The following is a 7,160-nucleotide window of genomic DNA, read 5'->3' as shown; positions in this document are numbered from 1 at the left end:
ATTTTTGTATTTTAAAGGGCAAATTTTGAAAGAAGAACATTTGATTAGATTTTTGTAATTATAAAAACCAATGATTAGATTCACTTCACTCCCCACATTACTTTTGAGTAAATAGAGACATTCATAACAGAAAGAGTGTGTCTATACATTAGTTCATTAATTTTAAATTTCTATAGGAGAAAATGGATTTTATCACTAACATATTTAAAGTAAAATAAAGGAAAGGAAAAGAAATTAAAGTAAAGTAAAGTAAAATGTATATTTTAATCTAATTTGAAGAAAAAATACAAAGAAAGAACATATGGCTGTTTCATAATGTAGACTACTTGGTGTAACTTGAAAGGAATTCTCAAAATACATAATGAACTCAAGCAATAACTAAAGTTTAGTAGTTATGAATAGTCTTGTTAATTTTATTTATTTTTATTTTTTTAAAGATTTTATTTATTTATTTGACAGACAGAGATCACAAGTAGGCAGAGAGGCAGGCAGAGAGAGAGGAGGAAGCAGGCTCCCTGCTGAGCAGAGAGCCCGATGTGGGGCTCGATCCCAGGACCATGGGATCTTGACCTGAGCTGAAGGCAGAGGCTTTAACCCACTAAGCCACCCAGGTGCCCCTAGTCTTGTTAATTTTATAATAAGAATGTTAGATGCCAAAATAAAATTAACTTATTAGTCCTTTAAAAAGATCACTTAGTAGTAATTTCAATTGAAATTTACCTCTGAATGACTTCTAGCCAGAATGAAGACATAAGAAAGAAAAGAGTAAGAAATAAGTGAAGGGGGTATATAAAACTGAAAATACCATTAATAACTTAATTTTAAAGTATCTGTCCTTCATAATTTGTATTTAAATTCACTTATAAGAAATTCAAAGTGAAGATATTATTTTTGGTGTACTTCACCATATTTTATGATACTCAGCTATTAATAGGCATTTCAGCAAGATATTGTTTTAATTTAATCAGAACACAAGTTATTGGGGGAGGAGTCAAAATGGTGGAGAAGTAGTAGGCTGAGACTACATCAGGTAGAAGGAAATCTGCTAGATAGCTTATCAATCCATTGCAAACACCTACAAATCCAACAGGAGATGTAAGAGAAGAAGAGCAACAATTCTAGAAACAGAAAATCGACCACTTTCTGAAAGGTAGGACCAGCAGAGAAGTGACTCCAAAGCGGCAGAAAGATAGACCTCGGGGTGAGAGGCTGGATCCCGGCAAGCAGTGGAGCAACGGAGCACAAAATCAGGACTTTTAAAAATCTGCTCCACTGAGGGACATTGCTCCAGAGGCTAAACCAGGGTGAAGCCCACGTGGAGCCAGCGTGGCCCCAGGTCCCTTGAGGTCACAGAGGTTCAGTGGCATCTGAGTGTCACAGAGCTCACAGGTATTAGAGTTGGGAAACTTGCTACAGAGACAAAGCAGAGGAGTGAGCTCTCAGCTCGGGTTACCTTGAACAGGTCACAGGCTGGGTGAGCTTGGAGTGCACCTGGAGGCCAAGGAGATGGGAGCGATTGAGGGCTTTTCTTCAAGCACGGCCAGAGGCCAGGGAGACGGGAGTGATTGAGTGTTTTTCTCTGAGGGTGCACTGAGGAATGGGGTCCCGAGCTCTCGGCTCCTCTAGGACATAGATTGGGAGGCTGCGATTATCATTCCCATCCTCAGGAACTCTACGTAAAGCGTTAAGGGAACAAAAGCTCCCAAAAGCAATCCCAAGCAGATTACTTAGCCTGGCCCATGGTAAGGGTGGGGCAATCCTGCCTCAGGCAAAGACACTTGAGAATCACTACAACAGGTCCCTCCCCCAAAAGATCAACAAGAAATCCAGCTAAGACCTAGTTCACTAACCAAGGAGAACAGCGGAATTATAGAGGAGGAGAAAGCAAAGCCTGGAATCCATGGCGTTCTCCCCATGATTCTTTACTCTTGCAGTAAATTATTTTTTTTTCTCTTCTGCTAATTTTTTTTTAACTTTTAACCTTTCCTCTTTAAACATTTTTTAACTCGTTTATCTTAACAATACCTTTCAAAAAAAATAATAATTTTTAACCCTCTTTATTATAGTCATATTTTATCCTACATTGTATCAAACTTTATTTTTTGTATACACATAGGGTTTTTATTTCTAAAAAATTTGGGGTACAACTTCTCCTAATAGATCAAAATATAACCTAAGTCTAGCTCTGGGCTTGTTCTAGTCTCCAACCCGAGCAAATTTTCTCCACTTTCTTTTTCTATATTCTCCCAACTAACTTACTTTATCAACTCCTTTTTTATAAATTAAATTTTTTTTTTCTCATCTTTATAGGCATATCCCATCCTTTTGTTGTGTCTGCCCTTATATATGCTTTTCATTCTTTAAAATTTTGGGAGGTAGTTTCTTCTAAAAGAACAAAATACTACCAAAATTAAGTGGGTGACCCTGTTCTAGTCACCAGTCATAAATATAAATATATATATATATATATATAATATAATATATATAAATATTATATATATATATTATATATATATATACTTTTTCTATATTTGTTTTCTTTTTTTAACTTTTTTTTTTTTTCTGAACTTCTTTTTATCCCCTTTCTTCCTCCCACAATTTGGGGACACTTCTGATTTGATTAAAACACATTTTTCCTGTGGTCTTTGCCACCCTTTTAGTATTTTACTTGTTTCTTCATATATTCTTATCTGGGCAAAATGACAAGGTGGAAAAACTTACCACAAACAAAAAGAATAAGAGACAGTACCAAAGGCTAGAGACCTAATCCATATGGACATTGGTAATATGTCAGATCTAGAGTTCAGAATGACGATTCTCAAGGTTCTAGCTGGGCTTGAAAAAGGCATTTAAGATATTAGAGAAACACTCTTCAGAGAAATAAAAGCCCTTTCTGGAGAAATAAAATAACTAAAATCTAACCAAGTTGAAATAAAAAAAAAAAGCTATTAATGAGGTGCAATAAAAAATGGAGGCTCTTACTGCTAGGATAAATGAAGCAGAGGAAAGAATTAGTGATACAGCACACCAAATGACAGAGAATAAAGAAGCAGAGCAAAAGAGAGACAAACAAATATTGGACCATGAGGAGAGAATCTAAGAGATAAGTGACACCATAAGATGAAACAACATTAGAATAATTGGGATTCCAGAAGAAGAAGCAAGAGACAGGGGAGCAGACGGTATATTAGAGAGAATTACTGTAGATAATTTCCCTAATATGGCAAAAGGAACAAGCATCAAAATCTAAGAGATGTAGAGAACACCCCTCAAAATCAATAAGAATAGGTCCACACCCCATCACATGATAGTAAAATTTACAAATCTTAATGACAAAGAGAAAATCCTGAAAGAAAATCCCTGGAAAAGAAGTCTGTAACATACAATGGTAAATATATCAGATTGGCAGCAGACTTATCCACAGAAACCTGCAGGCCAGAAAGAGCTGGCATGATATATTCTGAGCACTAAATGAGAAAAACATGCAGCCAAGAATATTATATCCATCTAGGCTATCATTGAAAATAGAAGGAGAGATTAAAAGCTTCCAGGACAAACAAAAACTGAAAGAATTTACAAACACCAAACCAGCTCTACAGGAAATATTGAAAGGGGTCCTCTAAGCAAAGAGAGACCCTAAAAGTAGTAGATCAGAAAGGAACAGAGACAATATGCAGTAACAGTCACCTTACAGGCAATACAATGGCATCAAATTCACATCTCTCAATAGTGACCCTGAATATAAATGGGCTAAAGGCCCCAATCAAAAGACACAGGGTATCAGAAGGGAAAAGAAAACAAACAAACAAACAAACAAAAAACAACAACAACAACCAAACAATATGCTGCCTAAAAGAAAAGCATTTTAGACCCAAAGACACCTCCAGATTTAAAGTGAGGGGGTGGAAAAGAATTTACAATGCTAATGGACATCAGAAGAGAGCTGGGGTGACAATCCTTATATCAGAACAATTAGATTTTAAGCCAAAGACTGTAATAAGAGATGAGGAAGGACACTATATCATAATCAAAGGGTCTGTCCAACAAGAAGATCTAACAATTTTAAATATCTATGCCCCTAACATGGGAGCAGCCAACTATATAAACCAATTAATAACAAAATCAAAGAAACACATCAACAAAAATACAATAATAGTAGGGGACTTTAACACTCCCCTCACTGAAATGGACAGATCATCCAAGCAAAAGATCAACAAGGAAATAAAGGCCTTAAATGACACACTGGACCAGATGGACATCACAGATCTATTCAGAACATTTCATCCCAAAGCAACAGAATACACATTCTTCTCTAGTGCCCATGGAACATTCTCCAGAATAGATCACATCCTGGGTCCTAAATCAGGTCTCAACCGGTATCAAAAGATTGGGATCATTCCCTGCATATTTTCAGACCACAATGCTCTGAAGCTAGAACTCAATCACAAGAGGAAATTTGGAAAGAACCCAATACATGGAGACTAAACAGCATCCTTCTAAAGAATGAATGGGTCAACCAGGAAATTAAAGAAGAATTGAAAAAATTCATGGAAACAAATGATAATGAAAATACAACGGTTCAAAATCTGTGGGATACAACAAAGGCAGTCCTGAGAGGAAAATATATAGCGGTACAAGCCTTTCTCAAGAAACAAGAAAGGTTTCAGGTACACAACCTAACCCTACACCTAAAGGAGCTGGAGAAAAAACAACAAAGAAAGTCTAAACCCAGCAGGAGAAGAGAAATCATAAAGATCAGAGCAGAATCAATGAAATAGTAACCAAAAAAACAATAGAACAAATCAATGAAACTAGGAGCTGGTTCTTTGAAAGAATTAGTAAGATTGATAAATCCTTGGCCAGACTTATCAAAAAGAAAAGAGAAAGAACCTAGATAAATAAAATCTTGAATGAAAGAGGAGAGATCACAACCAACACCAAAGAAATACAAACAATTATAAAAACATACTATGAGCAATTCTACACCAAAAAATTCGACAGACTGGAAGAAATGGATACATTCCTAGAGACATATAAACTACCACAACTGAACCAGGAAGAAATAGAGAACCTGAACAGACCCATAACCAATAAGGAGATTGAAATAGTCATCAAAAATCTCCAAACAAACAAACCCAGGGCCAGACAGCTTCCCAGGGGAATTCTACCAAACATTTAAAGAAGAATTAATTCCTATTCTCCTGAAACTGTTCCAAAAAAATAGAAACGGAAAGAAAACTTCCAAACTCATTTTATGAGGCCAGCATCACTTTGATCCCAAAACCAGACAAGGATCCCATCAAAAAAGAGAATTACAGACCAATATCCTTGATGAACACAGATGCAAAATTCTCACCCAAATACTAGCCAATATGATCCAACAGTACACTAAAAGGATTATTCACCCCGACCAAGTGGGATTTATTCCACGGCTGTAGATTGGTTCAACATCCGCAAATCAATCAAGGTGATACAATACATTAATAAAAGAAAGAACAAGAACCATAAGATACTCTCAAGAGATGCTGAAAAAGCATTTGACAAAGTACAGCATCCCTTCCTGATCAAAACCCTTCAAAGTGTAGGGATAGAGGGCACATACCTCAATATCATCAAAGCCATCTATGAAAAACCCACCACAAATATCATTCTCAATGGAGGAAAACTGAAAGCTTTTCTGCTAAGGTCTGCAACACAGCAGGGATGTCCGTTATAATCACTGCTATTCAACATAGTACTAGAAGTCTTAGCCTCAGCAATCAGACAACAAAAAAAGAAATTAAATGCATCCAAATCGGCAAAGAAGAAGTCAAACTATCACTCTTTGCAGATGATATGATACTATATGTAGAAAACCCAAAAGGCTCCACTCCAAAACTGCTAGAGCTTGTACAGGAATTCAGTAAAGTGTCAGGATATAAAATCAATGCACAGAAATCTGTTGCATTTCTTTACACCAACAACTAGACAGAAGAAAGAGAAATTAAGGAGTCAATCCCATTTACAATTGCACCCAAAACCATAAGATATCTAGGAATAAACCTAACCAAAGAGGCAAAGAATCTATACTCAGAAAACTATAAGGTACTTGTGAAAGAAATTGAGGAAGACACAAAGAAATGGAAAAATGTTCCATGCTCCTGGATTGGAAGAGCAAATATTGTGAAAATGTCTATGCTACCTAAAGCAATCTACACATTTAATGCAATCCCTATCAAAATCCCATCCGTTTTTGTTTTTTTTTTCCCCCAAAGAAATGGAACAAATAATCCTAAAATGTATGTGGAACTAGAAAAGACCTCAAATAGCCAAAGGAATATTGAAAAAGAAAGCAAAAGTTGGTGGCATCACAATCCGGACTTCGAGCTCTATTACAAAGCTGTCATCATCAAGACAGTATGGTACTGGCACAAAAAAAGACACATAGATTGATGGAACAGAGTAGAGAGCCCAGAAATAGACCCTCCACTCCCTCCTGCTTCAACAAATCAGGAAAGAATGTCCATTGGAAAAAAGATAGCCTCTTCAACAAATGGTGTTGGGAAAATCGGACAGTCACATGCCAAAAAGTGAAATTGGACCATTTCCTTCTACCACACATGAAAATAGACTCAAAATGGATGAAAGACCTCAGTGTGAGAAAGGAATCCAAAATCCTTGAGAACACAGGCAACAACCTCTTCGACCTCAGCCGCAGCAACTTCTTTGTAGGAACGTCGCCAAAGCCAAGGGAGGCAAGGGCAAAAATGAACTAGTGTGATTTTTTTTAAGATCAAAAGCTTTTGCACAGCAAAGGAAACAGTTAACAAAACCAAAAGACAACTGACAGAATGGGAGAAGTTATTTGCAAATGACATATCAGATAAAGGGCTAGTATCCAAAATCTATAAATAGCTTAGCAAACTCAACACCCAAAGAACCAATAATCCAATCAAGAAATGGACAGAGGACATGAGCAGACATTTCTGCAAAGAAGACATTCAGATGGTCAATAGACACATGAAAAAATGCTTCACATCACTCGGCATCAGGGAAATACAAATCAAAACCACAATGAGATACCATCTCACACCAGTCAGAATGGCTAAAATTAACAAGTCAGGAAATGACAGTTGCTGGCTATACTGTTGGTGGGAAGGCAAGCTGGTGCAACCACTCTG

Source organism: Lontra canadensis, unplaced genomic scaffold, assembly GCF_010015895.1.
Source record: "Lontra canadensis isolate GAN:19392208 unplaced genomic scaffold, GSC_riverotter_1.0 scaffold1, whole genome shotgun sequence".
In the NCBI taxonomy this organism is placed as follows: domain Eukaryota; kingdom Metazoa; phylum Chordata; class Mammalia; order Carnivora; family Mustelidae; genus Lontra; species Lontra canadensis.
This window is presented reverse-complemented; position numbering follows the sequence as displayed.